At 38.2% G+C, this 27196-nt stretch overlaps 1 protein-coding gene across 1 annotated transcript in view; it reads right to left on the reverse strand.

Annotated features, from left to right (window-relative positions):
- The window catches only part of XRCC4 (X-ray repair cross complementing 4), a 304053-nt gene that overhangs the window by 13733 nt on the left and 263124 nt on the right, over positions 1-27196 (reverse strand). The window contains exon 9 of the transcript XR_015248246.1: positions 1059-1108. The gene's annotated coding sequence lies outside the window, so the exon portion shown is untranslated. The remainder of the gene's footprint in view (positions 1-1058; positions 1109-27196) is intronic.

Genomic DNA, 27196 nt, shown 5'->3' on the forward strand with positions numbered 1-27196 from the left:
AAGTCATTTGCCTAAGATTACAGTATTACACAGTAAGAAAACCAGAATTAGACTCTATATCACTTGAGTCATCCTGGTCCAGGTTAAAAGCCTTTGTCAATAAAGGTGCCTATATGTCTGTTAAATTCTAGGCACAGTCCTAGATTCTAGGGATGCAAAAATAGCACTCGTCTTCAATCACCCCTTATAGTATGGTTAGAGAAACAAAGAATTGAATAGGCAATAGAAATGCAGAGTGCATTAAATAAGGGCTGGTGATGGTGTCTGCCTGGTTCCAGAGCAGAATGTGTCATAGGACAAAGAAGCACAGGACCTTAGAAAAGAGAGGCAACACTGAGTATTTGGGAGAGGAGGTGACTTCAGAAGCTGGCTAGAGACTCTAACAAAGGCAAAGGTTAGGTATCACAAGCCAGCGGTTTGATGAGAAGTAAGACACATAGTGCCAGCGGTTAACCACAGGCGGTGCCATAACCCCTAGCTCCAGGACCCAGGTTGGAGTCAGGTTGCCTCACAAATCACAAGCCCAGGCAAGTGGGTAGAGACCAGAAGATAGGCAGGAAGCAGTAAGCCAGAGGGCCAGGCAAAGTAGTGAGGAAAACACCTTGATAAGGAAGCTGAACAGCAGTTGATCAGATAACAGAGTAAGGATACAAGAATCTGGCGTGCAAGTCGATTTTGTACTAGTCAAGAAGCTTCTGATACACATTTTGCTGGGACAAGAAAAAGTTCCAAGACATGAGCAGCTCAGAATCTGCTGGCAAGTTCTACACAAGTAGAACTCCATTCATTCTTTCTGTTTCTCTTGATAAAGCTATACAGAGAGAGATTCCATTTACTCACCTGGCAAGTGCAACCAGCCATGGCATTATTCTCATCAAAAGCTTAACGAAACCAGTATGCAAGATCTCAAAAACTCATGCCCATCTTAAAACATATTTAGGAAGGCTGATGAAAGGGAGAGGAGGGAAGGTATTAGATAGAGTAGGTACCTGGCCCCTTTTGAAAAGAAACTGTCTTGGAGTCCATTTATGGAGAATCTCTAGCTGTGCAAAACTTACCACATACACGCGGCCAGAAACAGTTTCCAATCGAGAGGAAGCACTGGGTCCTGGAAAAGACAGAAGCAAAACCGTGGAGTAAATTGTGTGTGAGGAAGACAAGTTCTTCCTTTATCCCAGAAAATAAATGCCAACTCAGGCCAAGAGTAACCCACTCCTGCATACATTGTGCCTATGGATGTTGCAATATTTGCCTGTTTTCTCTTTCAGGGAATGAGCTTTTCAGACTCCAAAGAGATGCCCCAAAGAGATGTTCAGTCTCAAATCTGAACAGCGTAAACATGGTGAAGCAAGGCACCACTGGGGCAAAACAGAATTTTCTGTTGGATGCTGACTATATTCATTATCTCTAACTTTTGTCTTGAAATGTTTCTCTCAAACCAAATATAAATCTTGGCTGGTTGTTGGTTTGAATTTACCAGAACTGTTCAAATTTGTCTGGAATATGCCATTTACTTAGAATATTAATTTCTGAAGATATGATTTACTATGTCCTTATCCTCCAAAAACACTATGGGATTATTTTATTATTATTATTAAGTTTATTTATTGATTTTGAGAGTGAGAACACAAATGGGGGAGGAGCAGAGAGAAGGAGAGACAGAATTCCAAGAAGGCTCTATGTCATCAGGACAGAGTCCAATGCGGGGCTCAAACTCACAAACTGTGAGATCATGACCTGAGCCAAGATCAAGAATTGGACGTTTAACTGACTGAGACATCCAGGTGCCCCTGGGATCATTTTAATGAATAACTCAATATGTCATGGGTCTTGGGAAGGGCTCATGTGTTGCTGACCCTTCTAAATTTTTTTTAATGTTTATTTATTTTTTTGAGGGAGACAGAGACAGAATGTGAGTGGGTTAGGGGCAGAGAGAGAGAGGGAGACACAGAATTTGAAGCAGGCTCCAGGCTCCAAGCCATCAGCACAGAGCCCAATGCGGGGCTCGAACTCACAGAGCTGTGAGATCATGACCTGAGCTGAAGTCAGACGCTCAACCGACTGAGCCACCCAGGCGCCCCAATGACACTTCTATTTCTTTATCGATATAAGATATGATATTTTGTCTTATAATCGCTCATTAGTTTTATGTTTTATACTTTTCTTCATTACATTTCACAATACCAAAAAAAAAAAAAAAAAGGGTTTAAAAATGTTATGGTCTATGTTTTTAAATCTGTGAGCCCCTTCAAAAAACTCAGTGAAGGGGCACCTGGGTGGCGTAGTCGGTTAAGCGTCGGACTTCAGCCAGGTCACGATCTCGCGGTCCGTGAGTTCGAGCCCCGCGTCAGGCTCTGGGCTGATGGCTCAGAGCCTGGAGCCTGTTTCCGATTCTGTGTCTCCCTCTCTCTCTGCCCCTCCCCCGTTCATGCTCTGTCTCTCTCTGTCCCAAAAATAAATAAAAAACGTTGAAAAAAAAATTAAAAAAAAAAAAAAAACTCAGTGAAGTGCTAGCAAACTCAATAGTGGTATTCCATGAGATTCACTGGCAATGAAAAACTAGTTTTCAACTATGCAATAATTTCTTTTTTTAGTTACATTTTAAAGGTAAAATATTTTAATGTATATTTCCACTGTCTCTGTTTAGTGACTTGAAAATACTTCACAAATATATTTTTGCTTTCCCTAGACTCCTGACACCCAGGTGAGCCCAGTTAACCATATCATATAAATTAAGACAATGGGAATTTTGAAATTAATTTTTTCATGTTTAAACTCTACCTTTTGATCTCTCATTTCTTAGTTTTGGACTTTCTCTCTGAGGAATGTGTTCCTGGCATAGTGCTATCTGCCATTCATTCATTTCAGAAAAGTTAGTTGATTTCTCCAAAAGCATTTATCCTCTGTTAACCTACTCCAGGTCTGTTAGTGACAGACCATGAGACTCGGGAGCTCCAGATCCATATTCGCTACACCAGATCTGAGTTTTTAATCCTTTCCTGAATGTTCTGCTAGTTTAAACTGGTTTCCCCGTCTCCCTTTGTTAGACTGTGTATGTATCTCCTCTATACAATACCAGAAACAATCCATGCGAGTCTTACACTGCCAAGTTTAGATTCAATCAAAATTTGTGGTTTTTGTTTCAAACCAACTTGAACCTTTGGTGTTTGGGACTGTTTAATGTTGGCACAGTTTTCTTCCTGTTTCCAAGAATGACCTATTATTAGGCTCAAAGTCTTCTTGCCTATCTAGCAAGTTCTTAGAAAGCAAATTATCATTGAGTGTGTGAATTTAGTAGGTTAAACATTCAGGATAATGAAATAAAGTGTGGAAGAATCTAATAAGGAACACAAAGAAAATGTACTTGAGAAAAATCATTTGTATTTAACAAAAGTCCAAAATATCCAGAAATAGCTTAAAATTTTATATATTTAAAATACTAAAGAGAAAAAAACCTAGTCCTTTTTTTAAATAACTTTTTTAATGTTTTTATTTATTTTTGAGAGAGAGAGAGAGGGAGAGGGAGAGAGACAGAGAATCTGAAGCAGGCTTTGTGGTGTCAGTGCAAAGCTTGACATGGGGCTCAGACCCACAAACCATGACATCATGACCTGAACCCAAGTCAGATGCTCAACCAACTGAGCCATCCAGGCGCTCAAAACCTAGCCCTTAAAATTGACCTCAAAGGGTTTTACTGTCAGGGAAAGTCTGAAATAATTTTATTTAGTTTATTGAGAAAAAAAAAGGTCAGGTTAGAAATCAGGATATACAAATGAAAATTTTCCCTGCTAATAACCAACTATTATATAAAAGTTTTTAACCTTTCCTACTAATTTAACATTTTTTAATAGATAAGTTAATTAGTTAGTTCATTTGTTTGTTTATTTATATATTTTGAGAGAGGGGGGTGCAAGTGAGTGACGGTCAGAGACAGAGAGAGAAAATTCCAGGAGGGGCAGAGTGGGAGAGAAGGAGAGAGAGAGAGAGAGAGAGAGAGAGAGAGAGAGAGAGAGAGAAAAGAAATGGGACTCACCTGAAGCAGGGTTCAGGTTCACCTGAAGTGGGGCTCATGCTCACCCAAAGCAGGGCTTGACCTCACCCAATGTAGGGCTCGTACTCACAAACTATGAGATCATGACCTGAGCCAAAGTCAGATGCTTAATGACTGAGCCACCCAAGGCGCCCTGAGTACCTTTTACTTTTTAATACCAAAATACTTTATTGAATGGAATGGTGCAAATGTAGGAAGAAAGCAGAGGTGCATATTTTGGTGACGCGTGCAGGTGGCACATGTGAGTACACTGCATTACTCACCGTGAGGAGTTCTTCCCATGGCCTGTAAGGAGGCCTCATGGAGGCTTTACCTCTACTGTCACTGCCTCCCAGCGTGTGCTTGTCAGAGACATACGTGATGCCAGATTTTGAACCCGTGTCTTGCATAAGTTCATGACACAATCATCCATCTTTAAAATTTAGATAACGCGTCTCAAGGAAGTCAAACAAACTATCAGTAGATAGTTTTACGACTGCAGCAGTAACAGATTCACACATTAACTAGGTATTGCACACATCCCATTGCAGTCAGCCTGCTTTCCCATTATTAGGGTCAGCTTTATTTATATTCTGAAGCAACTTCATCTACATTTTCGGTACTGTGGTCCTGGTAGTGGTTTTGGGGCACCTGCAAGGAGGTTGTGGTCATCATGCCAGGTACATGAGAAGAGGTCGCAGCTGCCTGGTATTGGACTGCTGGGGACTTTGTGAGAATTTGAGCACAAGACGTGGTAGTCAAGTGAGGGCATGGCTATGAGCGGCTGATCAGGTGCAAGGTTCGGGGTTCTGGCCAAGCACAGCTGAAGAAGGAAACTCCAGTCATTCTCTGCATGTAGCATCTACCCACTCGCTAAAATTTTTATGCTGGTTTCAACTGTCAGAAGACAATAACAGACTTGTGTTTCTGGTGATAATGGAGAAACAGGAACAAGATAAATCCCTTTCTCTAAAACAATTAGAAGACCTAACAAAATATGTGAAACAATAATTATAAGACCTTGGACAACAAAAGTCACAGGATCATTATCTCATAGAAGGGCACAGAGTGGGGGACTTATTGCCTGGAGGTAGTTTACAGGCCACAGACCAGGACAGTGTGAAATGTACAAAGAACACTGGTTTTACTGACTTGAGGTAGAGAGATCAGAGTTTAGTAATGCCAAGAAAGTTAAAATTCATGGGACAGAGTACCAGAGGAAGGAAATGTACACAGAGAGAGGGAGAAGAAGAGAGAAAGTGAGAGGGAGAGGGAGAGGGAGAGGGAGAGGGAGAGGGAGAGGGAGAGGGAGAGAGAGAGAGAGAGAGAGAGAGATGCAGAGAGTGAGTGAACTCTCTAGAGATCAATAGAGGGGTCCCCTGGAGTCTTGGTCTGAGTCTACACAACTATTCAGGAAAACAAGACAGGGAAAGAATCTCTAGGAAGCAGTAAGCTAAACAGCTGCCTGAGCTCACAGAAGGCTGGGAACATTTCTGGTTTTTACCAGTTAGAGGAGAATGATCTTGTAGTACACAGAGACTTGGGTACAGTCCTTGAAGAGTATTGCCTTAGTCCTGGGGCTACATTAGCCCTACACTAAAGGTTGCTCTAGACATGCCCTAACAAAGTTTAAAAGCAAGAAAAGAAAGGATTCAGCCAATTTCCAGCATCTTGACTGCATGCCAGAAAAATGCTCCTTAGAGGGAAACAAAATCGAGCAAACAGTGATGTAAATTTCATAACAACTGCTACCCAATCAAAATTTACTAGTCATGAAAAGAAGCAGAGAAATATTATTAAAAGCTAGGAGAAAATTAATTATGGGCACAAACACATATGTAATGGAGATGATGGAATTAATACACAAACCAGGCCATTAAAACAGCATCATCAATACCCTTTCAGATTCAACAAGGTGAAGGAAACGTGAACATGAGGATGAGAGAAAAAGAAGTTATAAAAATTCTCAACTAGCCTGCCTACAGATGAAAACTGGAGTATCAGAAATTAAAAAAAAAAATCATGGGCGGGATTAATGGTTGATTAGATACTGTAGAAGAAAATCTCAGCAAGCTTGAACTGGCAGTAATGGAAAGCATCCTAAGTGAAGCAGACAGGAAGAGCTAAAACAATCTCACTGAGCTGTGGGACACTATCAATAGGTCAAATGTACACAGAATTACAGCTCCAGGCGAAGGGGAGAAAAGAGAACAAAAAAATATTTTAAGAAATAAATATAACATTTTTCAAATGTGTTGAAACTATAATCCCACAGATCAAAGAATCTAATTACCTCCAAGCAGGAAAAACAAGGAAAATCCAATCAAGGGATCTCATAATCAAATGCTGATAATCAATGAGAAAGAGAAAACGTTCAAAGAATCTAGAGAGAATGAAATATGGCAGAAAAACAATATAAAGGATCACAGATTTCCCAGCAGAAACCACAAATTCCATAAGACAGACACACTTCTCTAAACTGTTAAAAGGCAAAAAAACAAAACTAAACAAAAACAAAAACCAAAAACAAACAAACAAAAAAACACATTATAGACAGAGGTATAAAGATAAGCAGACTTCTTGTCAGAAACTATGCAAGCCAGTAAACAAAGTGGCTATAACCTGTAAAGTCCTGGAAGAAAGAACTATCAACATAGAATTAATTCTACATCCAGTGAAAATATATTTCAAAAAGCAAGGTTAAATAAAGACTGTTTTCAGACAAATAAATGTTGAGAGAATTCATTATCAGTAGACCCAAAACAAAACAAATATGTTACAGGAAGTTCTTCAGACAGAAGGAAAATGATATCAAAATAAAATCTGGATCTGTACAAAGGAATGAGGACTGTCAGGAATAGTGAATATAAAATATGTTTTTTCTCATTTCTCACATGTTAAGACAATGAAATGTTTAAAGCAAAAGTAATAGCAATGTATTGTGGAGTTTAGAATATATAGAGAATATCTACAACACGTATAAATGACAGAATGATCTGTTTGCAGAATATAGGAATCATTCCTATGAATTAATAAAAAAATTAAATTTCTCACAAAAGAGAGAACACAAATGGTCCATGAGCATTCGAAAAGATTCCCAAGAGAAAATAGAGAAATGCAGCTCAGTATCATGATGGGATTTTAAAATCCCATAGTGGGAACCTAAAATCCACCAGTTGGCTAAAATTAGAAAGTTTGACAACATTTGGTGTTGGTGACAATATATAGAAATAGAGACGGCTGGTTTAAGTACTGTGGGGGAAAATGCATGGGCTAGTAAAATTCTACTCATAAGTATCGTCTGTAAAGAAATTCTTGAGTGTGTATACTGGGAGATCTATACAAGAACATGCGTTATGACAATCTCTGTAGTACTAAAAACTTAGAAACTGAAATGTATGCTGACAATCAAATGGAAAAATTAATTACAGTATAGTCTTACAATGATAACCTGTACACCACTGGGGGGGGGGAACAATTTATAGTTACATGCAATAGTGTGAATAAATCACAGAACCATAACTTTAAACAGAAATAGTAAGTCACCTACTGTTTATCATTTATATGATACAATGCCAAAACCAGGACAAACTAAATAAAATATTATTGTCTTTCCACTAGATTCTTCAGTATATTTATCACAGCAATACTAAAGTCCCTATGTGATATATCTTACATTTGGCTGTCTCTGCATCTGATTCTGTTGACCATCTGATTCTTTTCTCCTCTTGACTGTGGCCCCAATATTTTTACCACTTGGCATAACCCAAGTTGTGTGCCCAGTATTGTGTGCACAAGAAACTGCACAAGAAGAATATTTGCCTCTAGAATAAGGCCTGCCCTATTACCATCATGGCACCAATATAAACACTGAGTCAATCTTCTCTACAGATCAGCTGGGTCTTGGCTTTGTTACAGTTTTAGTTATTTAGTTCACCACTGGATTCAAGTGACTTGATGGAGGAATCAGGACCTTCCATTAGGTAGGACCTCAGATCTGAGCAGTTACATAATTCCAGAGCTCTTTGTACACTAGAGCCCAGTCTCCAGTTCTTTGAATGTGGGATTTATCTCTTTGCTTTACAGCTTGTGAAAGTCAGATTTTCAGGATTCTAAAGAGTTCCCTTTGCTCTCTAGGGCTGTGATTCGCCTTCTGTGTCTGGCCCTAGCCTTGAGAAGGCTGAGATGATGCATTTAGTGCAGGCCTTAGCAGTCTTGAAGAGCTTTCACCCTCCTGCCAGGCTCCCAACCTTCACAGATACTACCTTGCTCTCAAGGAGGGCCTGGAGATCCCCAGAGGCATTTCTCTTCATTCTCCTGGCCTGACTCCAGCCTTCAGCAGTTTACCCAGTGCACTCAGGGAAGCCCAGGGGAAAGAGTTGGTGGGTAGGTGGAGACTTGCTCTGGGTTTGGACTCCTTGAGATCTTAAACTGTTCAACCGGATCACCTGCAGCTATTTTTTTGTTACTCCTTTCTGTGACAGATTTCTCCTCCCATTGCGCAGTAGACATTAAAGTAGCCACAGATCTCTTGTTTCCTGAAAACGGCTAATTACCTCCTGGATTGTAGTCCACTGAGCTTTCTGAAATCTTCAGAACTCTGATTAGTTTTAAATACCCAAACTGTGTAAGTTATCTGGGCTGTCCTCATTATTAGGTAGGAATGACAAACTTAGGACTTACTAAATTGTAAGTGGAAGCGAAAGATGAAGTTTAAGTTTTGAAAAGGATTTGCACACGGGCCCTTTAAAAAACTGCATGTTTTGTTACTGAATTAAAAAGTATTGCACAATCATTATGAAAACTCAAATTATATGAAATTTACAAAAATCTCAGATACATAAATATTGAAAATTTCTTAGATCCACCCTCCTGACTAATTGTATGTAAGAGTTCGTTGTAGCACTACTCTAAATAGTGAACACAATTTCTAATTGCAAAAACTATGTGATTCACCAAGACTGATTTTAAACACAACTGTGTAAGTTCCTTGAGGTGAGTTAACACTATTCATTCCTATATGCAATTAGGATAGATGGTGTCTCCAAACAAAAGCACTGCTCTAAACATTTATGAACAGCACATAATAACTTTTCTATTCTCTTTTCTCAGCAAGTCTTGACCCTAGCTTAATCTTATGATAACAACATTTCATGACAGCAAAATAATAATGTACACGTTCACTGAAGATCTGCACACATCAAAGAGAAACAGGTTTAGCCAAAAGAAAATTGTAATCAAATTAATGTGTATGTTTGACGGATGCTGTGTTGAAAGAATCTGTGGAAGTTAATACCATTGGTCTGTCTTGTTAATGCAGAGATTGGCATGTATTAGAGTTCTCTAGAGAAATAAAACCACTAGGACATATGTATGTAGGAACTGACTCATGCTGTTCTGGAGGTCAATAAGACACAAAAATTGCTCTCTGTAAGCTGGAAACCCAGGAAAGGTGGTGGTGTCATTCAGTCTGACTTTGAAGGCCTGAGAACCCAGGGAGCTGATGGTCTAAGTGGTTCTAGAGGCCAAAGGGCTGAGAACAGCAGGGAGGGGAGTTGCTTTTCTAAGTCCCAGAGTCCAAAGGCTATAGAACAAGGGGCCCCAATGTCTGAGGACAGGAGATAAGGGATGTCCCAACTCAAGAAGAGAGAATTTTCCCTTCCTCTGTTTTTTAGTTTTAGGTCCTAAAAAGATTGGATGATGCCTAACCACATTGGCTGGACCTTCTTTACTTAGCCTAGCGATTCAAATGCTAATCTCTTCCAAAACACCCTCACAGACACACCTGAAAATAATGTTTTATCAGCTATTTGCTAGGAAGCCCAGTTAAACTGACACATAAAATTAACCATCACAGAGCATGACTGAGGCTGAGAAAAGAGAAAGCCATTCACTTCTCTGAAAAAACTGTAGATATAAAAATATCATCCTTGCTTTGTTCACTTTTGTTGACAACTTAAACATTAGTTTATGAACCTATTTGAAGACAACATTTTTTTCCTGAGGAATTCAAATGAATAATAAGTTTAGCATATTTCAGGAACTCTAAGAAAAATTATAAACAATGCTTGGGACACTGGGTGGTTCAGTGGTTAAGGTCTGGCTCTTGATTTCAACTCAGATCATGATCACATGGGTATGGGCTTCTGAGATCAAGCCTTGCTGGCCTGCTCGCACTGTTGGGATTCTCTCCCTCTCTCTCTGCCCCACCCACATGCTTTCTCTATCTCCCTTAAAATAAATAAATAAACTTAAAAAAAAAAAAAGAAACACTCAATACTCATGATTAAAAGACAAAGTTTGTGGTTGTGTGATGGCACACCCCAATATATATTTAGGTTTGGTGACCCATAAGTCACAAAAGCACATTGCTTTTCTTAAGGAAGCAGTTTAGCTCCTAAAAGATTGTCTCAGTGTATGTCTATTTCATTGCTTATTCCATTGAATTGTACAGCAAACCTTAACAGCTTATGTTACTGAATCACTTACAAACATGCAGATAACCACTCTTTACCATACTAGGTGTTGTGCTAAGTGCTGTGGGTGGTGGGATAGGAAAGTGAATAAAATCAAATGCAATTCTTGCCCTTATGTTGTTTATACATTACTTGGAAAGATAGATACTGTTCCAATAATCACAATGAATAATGAAAAATTACAAGTGGAGATAAGTACTCTCCTAAAAAGGAATGTGTTTTATAAAGACATGTTATAGGAGAATCTGACCTAGACTGAGATTCTCAGAAAGGGCTTCTTTGAATCTGAGATCTAAAGCATAAATGGGAGTTAACTAACTGAGTGGAAGATATCTGGTTTAGATGAAGCATAGGTAAAGGCTACGTGTTCAGTATTGCTTTAGGGACTTAAGACTAGTATACCTGAGAGACATAAACTGAGGGAGATGATGGCTTGAGATGGGGCAGTGAGGCATGCAGAGGTCTGACCATGTAGAGCTTTAAGAGATTTAAATGTTCTAGTCTTTATCCTAAGAAAAACAAGAAGCAATTAGAGGGGGGTTGGGGCAGTATGGGGGAAAGAATTTGGAGTGACTTGACTAGAATAACATTTCAAAAATATCACCCTATTTTCAATATGGGGAAAGTCTGCAAGGTGTCAGCATGAATGTAGGGAGACCAGGTAATAAATTTTGCCAGGTAGACTTGGTGGAATAGTCTTTTACCACAATCTTAACAATCAAGAATGAAGCAAATAAGCTATGATTTGAGACATTTAAGAGGCACAGTTGATGTAACTTGATGATGGATTTGAATTGGGGAGATAAAGAAGAAGGAAACATTAAGGATCACTTTTAGAATTTGATTGGATGGTAAAGCCATTAGCTGAGATGGGAAACACCATAATAGTCCTTAGCAGAAGATCACAAATTTGATCTCAGATATTTTAAGTATGTAAAGTATTTTAAGTAAGTTGTCAAATAAGCAATTATATTTATAGGTCTGGAGTTTAGAGGAAATGTTCTGACTAAATACAGAGTAGTAAGATGGATATCTAAAGTATGAAGAAGGAGGAAGTTACAGAGTATAGGGTGATAAGAAAACAAAACACGACAAGACAAGACAAAACTATGGCCATACATTGTTTTCCAAAAGTGCAGTGTCTCCCTCCTGACATGATGTCCTGAGAAGGACACATCACTTCTGTGAGATTTCTCCCCCAAAGCATTACCTGATTCTAATCATAAGGAAACAAGAGATGACCAAAAGTAAGGGACATTCTACAAAATCATGGGCTTATATTTTTCTTTTTTTTTTAAATATTCTTTTTTCTTAATTTTTTAAATGATAATTTATTTTTGAGAGAGACAGAGAGACAGAGCACAAGCAGGGGATGCACAGAGACAGAGGGACACAGAAGCTGAAGCAGGCTCCAGGTTTTGAGCTGTCAGCAAAGAGCCCGACGTGGGGCTCAAACTTATGAACCGTGAGATCATGACCTGAGCTGAAGTTGGACACTTAACCAAGTGAGCCACCCAGGCACCCCATTTGAAGACTCAAGGTCAAAAAAAGTAAAGGAAGCAGAAAGAACTGTTCCAGATTAAATAAGTCTAAAGAGACATGAAAACTAAATGCAGTAAATGATGCTGAATTGTATCCTGGACCTCTGTAGTGGTACAAGGGAAAGTGGTGATAAAATCTCACGGCATAAATAGCCAATCATTCACCACTTTATTATAAATGACAAAACCACTCAAACTTATTCATTACTGTACACTTAGTGACTATCAGCCAAAGTGCTTTACATACATAGGTACTTAAATATTTTCTAAAATAAGGAATGCATGAATAAAAAGTGTATTTTTGGTGAATTTTTACATATATTTGTTGCTATCTCATTTTCTGAATTTGGTTGGTTTTTCAGACAGTTGTTATTTCCATTTCCTGAGCTAATTGGTTCCTATACAATTTTAAGTGGGGAGAGGGTGTACTTGACTATTGCTAATCCTCCCACTGTCCCCTACTTCCTCTCCCCTGATGACTAAGCCAATGACTTTCAAACCCATAGTCACCCCATGGGCACACTCATAAGACTGAGAAATTCAATAAAGTTCACAACCAGGAGAAAGTGTGTAATCCAGCAAGAGCTGGGTTTTTGTTCTTCTTTGTTTGTTTGTTTGTTTGTTTCCCATTGAGTCACTATAGGTATCATTGCTCCAAATTCCAGTAGGCTTTCATAACCTTAACCTGGAGAGCTGCATAATAACTTTTGTTAAAAATAAGCTAGCTTGTTCGTACCTGATAAGGGCTGTCGTTTTCTATAGGTAGTGGGACCATTTTGATTGATCTGAGTATCCCCTACCAGCATTGAACACAGTATCTCACACATGGTAGACTCTGTATTATAAACACACACACACACACACACACACACACACACACGCACGCACACACGCACGCACCAGAGAATACATTTACTGTCCATGCACCACACATGACAATAAAGACATCAACTGATCTCGTAGGTTTCCTTTCTGCAAAACAGAAGGTGGTTGGGTTGATTAGTAGAAACCTTCACTATGTTTTATTTAATTGTGCCACAGTAAAGGGGTCTGTATCTCCAATTGAACAGACAATTTACGCTTCATTAAATTCTCCTCTCATTTCTGCACTTCAGGTACTTCAATTAGATGGCAGCTCTATTTTGAATGACTCGTTCAAGCGTGACAAGATGCCAGTGAGGATCTGGAGAAGCAACAGAATTAAAAGCACCCTTTACATCTGGAAGACACTACCTCTCACTTCGTATAATGCTCAATTGAACCCTATGGCTCATAAATATTCATAAGCCTGAAAAAATATCTTAGATAAATGAACAGACATCACAGAATTCCTTGATGGGAGGTTCAACTAATGCTTCAAAATTAGAAATTTATTTTTACAGAAGTGAAATGTTTGCCTCATCTGGCACAGTTGGGGACTAAGTGGCCTAGAGATCTATTTATTTTTAATTACAGTATGCATAGAATATTAACCCTTTGGTGACTAAATATGACCCATCAATATGTAAAGCTTGCAAGATATAAGGCTTAAGATTTTTTATTTTCTGACATTGAATGATATACTATATATATGAATATTTTTTTGAAATAAGTTTAATTTCATTCCAAATATGATCTATGTTTTTACATTTATATATAAACTTAAACTTACACAAATAAGGAAGGTTGAAATATGCAGGGACATGAAATTTCACTGGTGAAAAGCTGAGAATCTTAATTTTTTTTCTTTGAAGATAAATATGAAAAATATTACTACCTTCTTTTAAGGGAAGCATTTACGGTATTTTTATTTATTTTCATGAGTCAACAAAGTCACACAAAATGATTCTTCTCATCTTATCATTTCAGTAGACATAATCATTTTCCAAAATATAGCCTTGATGACTGGATGTTTGTACTCCTTAAAAAAGAAAGTTTCCCTTTTCTCTGGGGTTTCTTCATCACTTTGTGTATTGTGTGGTCAAATACCTTCCCCAGTTCATTCTCTAACTTGCTGACATCCAGATTCTCTGGAAATGGAGCTAGTAACTATGACACTCTTTGTATTCATATTTTCTCTTTCAAGATGGAAACTAGGGGTTTTAAAAAGCAGTTTAAACGCATTTCTTGGTAGCACAGGTTAATTCCAGGAAAAATTCCACGGAAACACGGAGGCTTTCAGATAAAGATGGAGAAACACAGAGAAGCCAGCTGAGATGGGTATCAGTGATGCTCATGGATTGAACCGTAGCTGATGGAAATTATTCAGCAGCAACCTTAAATTGCACTTTCCTCTATGGATAGGGAAACATTTTTTTTAAATGACAATTGCCTCTTTATGTACTATCTGGCATACATGAAGCCACTGAACTGCACGTTTTCTTTCATCCTGTGTCCTCTGGTTTGCAGGAGCCATTGCTCTCCCCCCTTCCTGCCCCACATGTACTTTCTTCAAACATCTTTTTTTTTCCCTTAAGCAAAGAAAATCTCCCTGCTCTCCATTTTTGCTTGGCCTCCCACACACGCTGTTAACCGTTCCCCAAACATAGATGGCAGACAGGCTTGGAATCTCCAACTGGTGCTTTCTCACAAGATCTCTTCTCTTTAAATATTGTGATTTATTCTTCTGAAGAGAAATTGTCCCTTTCTGGGGCTTTTCCTCTTACTAGTGACTGGTTATTTTTGAAACTTGCCATTTTGGCAGTAATAGTCTCCAGTGATAAAGTATACATTGATGGAATGGCCAAGTGTACAGTTAAAAAAAAAAAAAAGCCTCACAATTTATGTTTCTCTCATGTGGCTTCCTTTAAGTGAAGAGAAAAGGGTCAAAGATGTAAAGAAACAAAAAGCAAACTCACCAATAACCTCTGACTGAAGGAAGGAAGCATATGTGAAGAGGAATACAACAATTTCTTCAATTCTTTATCACGCACAATTTCCTTGCTTTGCCACTAAGCCAGGAAAGGTGTGGCCAGTGTTGTTCTCAGGTGTAGGAGTATTTCAGACTATGGTTTGGCCTTGTGCATGCAGGCATGGAGTAAGGACACTGAAAATTCATAATGCCTTTTGAAAATCAAGAAGTTTGGGGTGCCTGTGTGACTCAGTAGATTTAGCATCAGAATCTTGATTTCAGGACAGGTCATGATCTGAAGGTCATGAGACAGTTCCCCACATTGGGCTCCATGCTAGATTCTCTCCCTCTCCCTCTCCCTAGTCGCCACCCCGCTCTCATGCATGTGCTCTAAATAAATAAATAAATAAATAAATAAATAAATAAATAAATACAATAACAACAAAAGAAGACAAGAATGTTCTTTATCGTGTGTGTGTGTGTGTGTGTGTGGTGGGGGGTGGTGATGCGGTGGACTTCCCTTTGTCACAGGAGCAACTATTTCCAACATGAGATCATATAAAAAATAATCTAGCATGATTTCAAAATTATATAAGGCTTTTACTTAAAAAAGAAAAAACTTTTAATATAGAGGACGAAGTACACGATGGAGAGATTATCCAGAAACTATAAAAACCTCACACTTTGGATCTGTCACTATTAACTGCACCTTTTTCTTTTTCTTTTAAGTTTTTAATATTTATTCATTTTTGAGAGACAGAGACAGAGTGTAAGTGGGGCAGGGACAGAGAGAGAGGGAGACACAGAATTCAAAGCAGGCTCCAGGCTCTGAGGTGTCAGCACAGAGCCCAACACGGGGCTTGAACTCACGGACTCTGAGATCATGACCTGAGCCAAAGTTGGACACTTAACCGACTGAGCCACTCAGGTGCTCGCTCCTAACCACACCTTTCTTTATAAAATATGTTTCCTTAGAATCAAGTGTAGTTTTCCTTCTAATACTAGTATTTTTCATTAGATAGATAGATGTATATAGAGATATCTATTATGTGTTTATCTATATGGAATTCCATATAGGATAAGATTCTCTCTCTATATATATACATGTAATAGAGCTTTCTATGTAACTATGTTATAGAGATATCTACACAACTATATATATATATATATATATCTAGAGAGAGGAGGGAATCAATAAACAAATTTTCACAGATATGGATTCTAATTAATTTCTTCTTGAACTAGCTTTCTATACACGTGTGTGTGTGAGCACATTTGTACACCCTGCCTTTATTAACACTGGTGTTTACCAAAGGTTTTTGATTTCCTTCTTGCAGGCACAAGGTAGGATAGCACTTCTCTGCCCCTTTGAAGTAAGATGAGGCCACGTGACTTGCTTGGCCAGTGAAATGTGAGCACAAGTGGGATGTTTCACACCAAAGTGGAAATTTGAAGAGCCAGTGTTCATCTCATCACGTTTCCTTTCTGTCCGTCACTGTGCCATAATGACATGGAGTCTCTGTCAGTCTGGGCTCCTGAATCATCTGGATAAGCAGAGACTCCTGGCAGCCTTTGTTGGGCATACAGTATTACCAAGAAACATATTTTTTGGCAAAACCACTGAGATACAGACTTTGTTTGTTACCACAACATAATCTAGTCCAGGGGTTTGCATAATTTTTCATAACAGGTCAGATAGTAAATATTCCTCTTTTTATTTTTTTAACAAACCTTAAAAAAATTCTTCATTTCCAGATCATATAAAAACAAGCTGCAGACCAGATTTGGCTTGTGGGCCTTAGTTTTCCAATGCCCTAATCTCATTTATGCTGACTGTAAAAGGCATTTACCTTCTCTCTGCATCATTTTCTTGTTGCAAAATAGAACACAAGTGTCCTAATTATACTCTCTGTGTTTCCCTGAGAGTAAAAGAAGAAATGTAGACAAAATTATTTAGAAAAAAGGTAATGTGGGGCACCTGGGTGGCTCAGTCTGTTAAGCGTCCAACTTTGGCTCAGGTCATGATCTCACAGCTAGTGACTTCGAGCCCCACGTCGGGCTCTGTGCTGAAAGCTCAGAGCCTGGAGCCTGCTTCGGATTCTGTGTCTCCCTCTCTCTCTCTCACTCTGCTCCTCCCCCCACTCGCACTCTTTCTCTCAAAAAATAAACATTAAAAAAATTTGTTTTAACAAAAAAGTAATGTTATATGCTATGTGAAATGTTATTATTTCACCATAAATAATGATACAGAACAATACTTCCAAACAAAAAAGTTAGAGAGAAACCAATTTTCTCCATTGTATTCTATTTGTTATAATGTAGATAGCCTATTTCAAACAGAACCTCTGCCATGCCACAGCCCAACACTTCCCAAGGTGTGCTTTGTAGATTACCCATCCTCTAGGATGGTACACACACACACACACACACACACACACACACACGGTTCTTTATATGCATAAATTCAGGCAATTCTATGTACTTTTTAATATAGTATCTATCAATATCCATCGGAATTTCTCTTCAACCCAAGACACTTCGGGCAGGCTTGCATTGCCTCTACTTGGTACTGAGCTCCTTGAAGTTAAGTCACTGCTAGCTTAACTAGTCAACTTATCCTCTTCCTCCAAGCTCTGCATTTGCCCAGTTTTATGAGCCAGCTCTTGGTTGACAACATCTCTGGACATGCATGGCGCTTTTGGGCCTGAGCACCAGTTGTCGGCAATGGTAAAAATTAATTTCATGCTAAGGTATGTAACTGCCACAGATGTAAGTTCTCTGGCTTTAAAATGGAACACTTGGGGGGAAAACACTATATGAGAAAGGCACAAGAAATGTTTTTGGTTATTTGAGTTCTTACCTTTCTAGACCAATTGTTCCATAAGAATCAAGAGCATTTGCAGTAGCACTCTCTAAAGAGCTTCAGGCTTTAAAAAGCAACAAATCAAGCCCTAGAGAGACCTGGTCGTCTATGATTGACATTATGTTACATTGGATTGCTTCACTTTCATGTGTGATAATCATCTTGATTTGCTATGTTATCCAAACCTAATTCAGTATGCAGCCCTAGAATGAGTAACAAATGTTTCCCATTTAGAACTGCATTAGAATGTTTTACATCAGCAAATCCAAGAAAGGGGGAATTATGAGACAATAAAGAAATTAAAAGCTAAATTAAATATGCTTCAGATTTATATCTACATATATTTATATTACATATATTTTTCATATATAGCTATACATAATTTTATTATGTGGCTGGAAAGAAACTTGAGAAATGTGTTAACTATGCCAGAATAGATATTTCTACTTCAATTTACATGGAATTATAAAATGCTATACTTATTATGATTTTGGTGATTTTCCACAAGATATAATATGGGGAAAAAGTGATAGAGCATAGGTTAAGGTGAGCAGTAATGGTCTATTCCATGAATAGATATTGCCTCCAAATGAAATGTTCTGAAGTCCTTCATGCATTCCCATCCTTCCTGCCCTGAATCACCCAAATCAAAGTACCAGGGTAATAGCACCTGATCTCAAGTAACAATTTTCCACCAAGTAACACTGAGATTCGAGGGAAGTTACTTAACCACAATGAACCTCATTCACCTAGAAAATGTGGTTATCCCTCTCCCTGAACCCGATGTGAAGGTACTTCTAGATAATGTATATGTAAGCTCCTACACGAGGACTGGCATGAGTTACATTACATGCTTAATAAATGTGGATACCAATTTGGGTCAGTCATATGTTTGAACCGAATTATCAGTAATTCAAAATGCACAAAATAATTGCCCCTTTAAAACCAGGACCATAGAGCCGGTGCTAAGGAGTGAAAATGTGTTTCCTGGCCATGCTTGAGCTGCAAATGAACAGAAAGCCAGACTCAAACAAACTTAAACTCTGATAAAAATGTATTTCCCCCTACCTCAAGTGGCAGTTAAAGGTAGTTGGGCTTTCAGGTCTGGTCATCATACATCGAGGTTCTTTCCTTTCTCCTCTGTTGTCTACAACCTTAACTTTATCTCAAGTCTCCTTCTGCAGTGAGAGTGAAAGTAGCTCCTTGCAACCATATGGTTAAGTCTCTCCACTGAGTCTGACTGGGCCAATTTAGGTTATGGGTTGCAGAGCAAATGACAGCCAGGGGAATGTTGTATTCCGATTGGCTTAAACACTGGTTCCCCAAGCAATGCTAGCAAGGAAGGTAGAATCATTGTAATAGGCTGGGTCAAATCAGAAGCTGCCTCTGGAAGTAGGGTCACCTCCCAAACCACATGGCTGCTGCATGTGAGGGCATCAACCATAATATCCCTGTAGCCACTTTTCTCTAGAAGACTTATAGAGATCTTTTAAAATAATCCAATAGTCACCATGTCACTTTCAAAAACCAAGAACTTCATTCAATTTTGAGTCAGAAGCTTATAATTTAAAAAGTTATATTCTCTTACCTGATTTATCCAAACTAATCATGCAAATTAGTCCAGACCATGCAAATGGAAAGAGATAGAGCTCATTTTGAGAGAAACCAGGCATTAGGAGAGAAGGTGGGTTTTTTTGTTTGTTTGTTTGTTTGTTTGTTTGTCTTTTGTTTTTCCTTGTTAGGAATTACATGTAGTACTGTATCCCAAAACAGAGGTTTTCATCACCCACTGAAGTGCCATAAATTTGATGTTGATCAATAGGAAAAAGCTCTGGCTATGTAACAATTTTGGTCAGATAACCTGATGCTTGAGTCCTGTACTTGCTGCCTGTGCGACCTCAGCAAGTTACTCCACTGCTCTGCAGTTCAATTCTCTGCAGTGTAAAATGGAGATAAAAATAGTACCTAGCTTATAGGGTTGATATGGGGATTAAATGACTTAATATGTGCAAAGGGCTTATTACATGGCAGGATGTGGAAAGTACTGGCTGTTATTGTCATATTACTATCAGTAGTTTTTTCTTCTACTTCAAGATGGTGAGCTGTCTTTTGAAGAATGTTTGAGACTAGACAAGAACAGAAGTGGAGATACTTTTTAAATGTATTTTCAAGATTATTACTAAGAATTTGCTTTTAACTAAACTATATTGCATTTTAGATGATTGTGAGAAACACAAATCTGGAAAGACATAGTTCAGGCAAAATGATGAAAATTCAGCACCTCGTTTTGTATGCACCACGTGGCTATAAAACTCCTCAGGACATACGCATGCCAAGTCCCCAAATGTAAGAAAGAATCCAGTTTGTTTTAAATAGCATTTGGGTGCAATTTCAATTGCTAGTTGTTCATGAATTTAATTTGACTCTGAAAGTACAAAATTAACTTTAAAAGCCTACCTATTATAAAATGACTATGCTTAAGTGATTGTTATTTTTGGAATATCCTTTTTAATTCCAATAGTTTAGAAAGACTATGAGTGGTTTATGTTGTTCACCAATAATATGATTCCAAATGTTATAAAAATTGTTAAAATAACACTTAATCCAATTAATGATCTATTAATAAAACAACTAGGACATTAACATAGGCTACTTTGTATAGTTGGCTAGAAGGTTGAGCGAATGAGGCCAAAGTTATAGATTGTATTTAAGTATGATATGGTCTAGTTTCAAAAGCTCTCTTCTATAACCAGTGCACTTCCAGGCAGCCCCCTCAGACTGCAGGCTCTGAGGACATAAGAGAGACGAGGCAAGCGCAGAAAGGGAACAGCTTGCATGTATACAGCTGTTAGAAAATAATCCAGAGCTGTGTCTCGCAGATAGTAGTGAGCAGCATTATGAGTAACAATAATCCTAAAAATTGCAGTTTATTGAGGATTTATACATTGAGCATATAAATACATGCTTAGACTTGTTGAAAAATGTTTTATAAAGTTATTTTCATTTGACTCCATCTTGGCACCAACACAATGAAGGAGGTATGACCACGCCCTTTCTAAAGATAAAGAACACGAAGCTTAGAGAGTTAAGGAAGCCTGCTCAAAGTGACACAACTAATAACACAACAAAATAACGCAACTAATAGCACTACACGCCAGAAATGCTCTTCTTCAAAGAAAGGTGATTGGGGATGGGCTTGCAGAGCAGTTGATGGGGCTGCTGAGCTTCCAAACGCATTGATCTGCTTTCCAATATTTTTTGAGCTATACTCTATAGTTGCCGTTTTCAGACAGCTGCATCAAAAGGGAAAAAAAAAGTGCAAAAAATATCTCTTCCCGACTTTTTCCTTGGAGGAGGAAGACTAGATAATGATGGTGATTATGATAATGATAATAGATATTACTGAATATTTACCATGGGCCAAACACTTTTTAAGCACATTTAATCCTCCCAACAAACTCAAGTGTAAGATAGATACCATTTTACTCTCATTCTACAGATGAAGTAAATGAGGGTAAAAAGCTAAATAATATCCTCTTTGACCACACAACTACCAAAACGAAGAACTGAAACTTAAGTAATCTCCATATAAGGTCAAAGCCCATGCTCTGAGATATTATACTGACAAAAATAAACAGCAAATAAATGTTTATATAATTTGGTAGATCAGTGATAAAAATTATATACCAGGGCACTTGGGTGGCTCAGTTGGTTAAGCGTCCAACTCTTGATTTTGGTTCAGGTCACGATCTCATGGTTCGTTGAGTTTGAGTCCTGTGTCAGGCTCTGCCGTGTGTCAGCACAGAACCTGCTTGGGATTCTCTCTCCACCCACCCCCCCACCCCCCGCCTCTCTCTCTCTGCTCCTACCCTGCATGCTCTCCCTCTCGTCAAAATAAATAAACTTAATTTTTTAAAAATTGTACTTAACTTCTTATTATTCCATCTAGATTTATCCTCCCCAATTTAGCTTTCAATGATTTATCAATTATTTCATGGCATAACACATTATGCCTGTAATGAAAGCCTCTTCCAGAAACATACATATTTCCTGGGAGACAAAAATGCAGGGAATGGAACGTACAGGTTCTTCACACATTTTGAATGAGATGCAGTTTCTTATTTAACTTCTCTTTCATCTAGTCGGTGAAAAGTCATAATTGTGTTGACACTTCCCTAAGGTACCTATGATCTGTATAAAATGCTTAAATTTACTTACACCATGTGTGCATTCGGCCATAAAAACAAAACGGAGAACAATTCAAATTAAATTTCATCATTTGTTCAAATACATGTCTCTTTGGTCACACCTTCTTAATGAATGGTAGCAGACAAGCAACACAGCTAATAAGTTATTTTAATAGGGTGATGTAACGGCGTGTGAACTGTTACCTCCTGGGAGAGTAAGTGACAGATTCCAGTTCTCATTACTGTGTAGATTAGTCTCAGAGAATTCATTAGTGCCCAGTGTGGCAGCTCTGCTGAGTGCCCTTAATTTGGAAAAAGAGACAGGAGGCCTATGTGCCCAAGAAACTCTAAAGACAGATGAGCTGGAATTGAAGGCTTTTAGGGCAAAGGGCTCTCTTGAGAAGATGGCAATTATTCCCCCAGCTTTTCAGGCACTGGTGACAGCTCTCTTCCCTTTAGTCTGTGTCAGTACGTACACTAGAAACCACAGAAGACTCCTGGGTTTCCCTACACCTCGGAGGAGGCAGCTTTCATGCAGAATGTTCCAAAGGACCCTACATCCATGTGACTTATGTCCATTATAAATGGCTTTTTTATTTTACAGAATGACAGTGAGCAGAAGTAGCACAGAAAAGAATGCAATCTGTCAATAACCCTATTTTATTTCCTAGGTAATGGTTTTAATCATCTCCACTAAACCACCAAGCAAGCTTGGCGTGGACTGATTTAAAAATCCTGTATGTGCCATTTCGGCCACTTGCCGGTAAAGATATTATAAAGACAATAGTAGTTATCAAACACAAAGTTCTTCTTAACAAACACAAAGTTCTTCTTCTTAACAAACACAAAGTTCTTCTTCTTAGCAAACACAAAGTTCTGATCTGGACAATTACAATAGCAATATAGCACTACCTACATACTTAAAGAGCTTTCAAACTTTTTTGGCTGAAATCCTTAGTAAGAAATAAGTTTCACACACAACCAATACCCATATACATATAGGTATTTATATGGGTGAAATTAATGTTTCAGTACATGTGATGCACTCTTATCTGTATTGTTCTATTTTAATCTCTTCATTTAGTTTGTACTACTCTACTGTAGCCTGTTCTATTTTTTTTAAATGCTGGTTTTTAAAAATGTTGCTTCTTTTAAAAAACTGATTTTATCACTTACTAATATATCAAGATCTATAGTTTAAAAAAGTATATGAAAGAACCATATCTCAATACAAAGACCTTTTGCTATTAGTTTTTGTAAGAATTACAACTTATTTATGAGTACTTATTATCGGTCAGGCTCTATGCCATTCCTTCATAAAATTTCTAAGTTAATTTATTCTCCATAGCAAAGACAGATATTATTCCACTTCTCAGATGAAGAAAATCAAGCTCAGAGAGTTAAAGAAAGTTGCTCCAGCGCACACAGCTAGTAGGTGGGAGAGCTACAATACTGCCATACGGTAAGGACATAATAAGCATTGGATGGACAGATGGACGGATGAGGCACAAGCCTGCTGATGACTGGATGTGTTAACAACTAATTTGTGTTGCAGCATTTCTTTCTGGACCACAGTCTATGGTTTTCAACTATCTCAAAACAGAAATAATAGTTTTTAGCTTAAAATGTAAAAGTGCTTCCTCTCCTCTCCTCTCCTCTCCCCTTCCTTCCCATCCTCTCCCCTCACCCCTCTCCTCCAATCACCTTTCCTTTCCTTCCCTTCTTTTTTAAATTTTAGAGACAGAGAGGACATGCAAGAAGGGGAGAGGGGCAGAGGCAGAGAGAGAATCTTAAGCAGGCTCCACTCTAAGTGTGGAGCCTGACAGGTGCTTGATCCCACAACCCTGGGATCACGACCTGAGCTGAAATCAAAAGTTGGATGCTCAAGGGACTGAGCTACCCAGGTGCCCCGCAAAAGTTCTTTTTTAATTGGGAGCAGTGAGTATAATGATGATGATGATGATGATGATGATGATGATTGTGGCTAATACTTATTGATTAGTTAATATGTACCAAGACTACTCTAAATTTTTTATGTGTATCAATATAAAATAATAGTAGCCAACCGAAAACATTATTACGAGGATTAAATTCATTTAATACGTTCATCAACCCTATGTGGTAATTACTGTTATTATCTCTGTTTATAGTTGAGGTTAAGTTACTTGCCCAAGGACACACAGCTAGTGAAACCCAAGACCTCTGTCTCAGAGCCTAAACTTTTAACCTTTACTTCTGACTAGATTCATTAGAAATCAGCCAAATTTTTCTTTTAACACTAAAAGCAAGGTTGTGCTCCCAAAGAAAGCACGGTAAAATTGATAAATGCTTTGCTGGAGTGACCCATCCATGATAAGCCATTTAGTTCTCTTAACATGCTCATGGGGTTCTTTAGAGCATTTTTCTGAGGGTTTGGATATAGATTATATTGCCCAACACAAATACTGAAGATTATGATTTCAATCTTGTATTTCTGTGTCTCAGTATTTTATAAAGTTAGTGTTAAAACACACCTTTTAAGAAATTAGTGATGATGGGCACCTGGTGGCTCAGGTGGTTAAGCATCAACTCTTGATTTAGGCTCAGGTCATGATCTCCTGGTTTGTGAGTTCGAGCCCTGCAGCGGGCTCTGCACTCATAGTGCGTGGCCTGCTTAGGACTCTCTCCCTCTGTCTCTGTCCCACTTGCTCTCTGTCTCTCTTAAAATAAATAAATAAAACTAAAAAAAAAAAATTAGTCATGATTTTATTTTTAATAAAATCAAATTAAGAACTATTTGCATAGTTAATAGCAATTCTATTAACTTAGAATTCAATTTGCATAGTCAATTCTAGTAACTAATTCAATTTGCATAGTCAATAGCAATAACTATTGTTAATAGCAATAGTTATAGCAATAGCAATTCACTCTGCTAGTGTTGGGGAGACAAAGAAGTACATTCTCAAGTATAATCACGAGTACTTTAGGAGTCAGGAGAGCTATGGTGGGATATTTCCTGGACAGAATTTAAAGGATTAGCACGAGAGCTTGAAGATGAAGCTGATTTAAAGCCAGGAGCCAGGTTTACCAGCCAAGCTCATGAGGAAGCAAAATCATAGCAAAGAGGGCTGGCAAGAAGACACGTGAGTATAGCAGAGTCCTACAAGCTAATTTGCAAGAGACTTTCTCCCTTTGGCCCCAGGTTATCTCCTATATTTATTGACGCCTATAAGCCCTACCACAAAAATACAGTGGATGAAATTGGTTATAGTTTTTGTAGCAGAGAAGGCCAGTGCCCGAAGACACACATGACTTTCCTTTTCTACCTAGGGCCAGCACTCAATCACATTTGCTAGCCTCTTAACATTCTTACCAATGAAATGCGGGTAGAAGCGATGTGCTTCATCTCTTAACAACCTCTCTTGGGATCCTCTATTCTCTCTTTCCTTACCCACCTACTTGATGACACAGACAATATCGTGTTAAAGAAGAAAGCAAATTATGTTCTCGAATGACTGGATGGGACAGAGCCACCCTGACAACTCTCATTAGAGAGTGACAAAAGCGAGAAATAAACTTGTATTAGGCCACTGAGATTTTTATAGCAGCTAACATTACTTAACTAAAGCAGTGCTAGAATATGAACACTGGTGCGAATGCTGTTTTAAATAGAAGATTACAATTGGTATTTGGCATTATAAATTGGGAACATGGGTGTGTTATTCGCACATGTGGCTCTATCTTCTCTTGTGAGCCATGACTACTCCCAGAAACCACTCTGGCACAGTAGTACATGCAGTCACATGGTTCTCTCTTCAGAAAACCTGCTGGAACTGCTGAGGGCTCTGCTGCCTTCCCCTTGACTAATCAGACTCATATACACACATACACACATATGTAAGCATGTATTATACATATTTATTTATGTATCTCTTTATCTGTGTGTGTGTGTGTGTATATATATATATATGCAAATATGTATTTAAATATCTATGCTCACTCTATCTATCCACTTACTATCAAAACAAACATGCTTCATTCTGATCTCTCAGACACTAATCCAGCATGGCCGCTTTCATTCTAGACTTCCTTTATCTGCAACTTCTTTCTCTGAAGGTAAGAACGCTCACTCTCAATATCACAATGTACTTACTTATCTGTTAATCCCTAATAATATACACGTGCTAAGAATTGCAAAAGTCCCCTGTGAGGAATAAATTGACCAACTAGAACACAGTAGCAATGTACTTCACACAGCCATAAAAAAAGAAAGAGGGGGTGCTACTAGAGACAACATCAATGGACCCAGAAGATCTTATGCATAAGACTGAAAAAGACAAATACCATATGATTTCACTTATAACTGGAATATAAAACAAAAACAAAAACAAAAAAAATACACAACAAAAAGCAGAATCAGACCTATAAATACAGAGAACAAACCAATGGTTGCCAGAGGGGAGGGAAGTGGGACGGTGGGCAAAATGAGTGGAGGATAGTGGGAGATACAGGTTTCCAGTTATGGATTGATAAGTCATGGCAATAAAAGTCACAGCATAAGGAATACAGTCAATGATATGCTAATAGCAATGAATGGGGACAGATGGTAGCTACAGTTGTCATGAGCATAGCATAATATATAAGCTTGTCAAATCACGATACTATACACCTGAAACTAATGTAACATTGTGTAGCAACTATACTCAACTGAAAATTAAAATTAAAAATTAAAAAATAAAATCAAACATGTTTTTATTCATGAAGAAAAATAAAAAAAACATGAGGACAAAGGTAAAACTCTGAATAAGATTAATGAATTCATTGTGCCTCAATAAAGATTGGCTCAGAGAGCTGGCCTATTTAGCTTTTTTTTTTCCCCCTGAAGCTAGTTGACAATTCTATTGGCCAAACTATGACTGTTTTCACTGTAATGTCAGGAAGAAAGCTTCAACTGAGAATGGAGTTTAAGGTTTAGATGAAGAGAGCTGATCTTGTGCCAGAAATGTTTGTCTCTCTTCCTTTACTTAGTGATGTGTAATTAACACATTAATGATTTCAAGGGGAAAATCATGGTCAGTCATCTCCCTCTGCCCTGAGAAACAAAATTTGATGAACATTTCCTCATTCAACAAAAGAATCTGATTGAAGATTCACTGAATATGCCATATAAAGTAGAATTAGACTGGTCATTGAAAGGGATACAGTTTGTGGCATCTAAAATTTCTATCAGAAACAGTCTTTTAAAAAAGGAATCTGGGGGCGCCTGGGAGGCTCAGTCAGTTGAGCGTCC

This window comes from Puma concolor, chromosome A1 (genome assembly GCF_028749965.1).
Source record: "Puma concolor isolate L17-30 chromosome A1, mPumCon1.1.hap2, whole genome shotgun sequence".
Taxonomy (NCBI): Eukaryota; Metazoa; Chordata; class Mammalia; order Carnivora; family Felidae; genus Puma; species Puma concolor.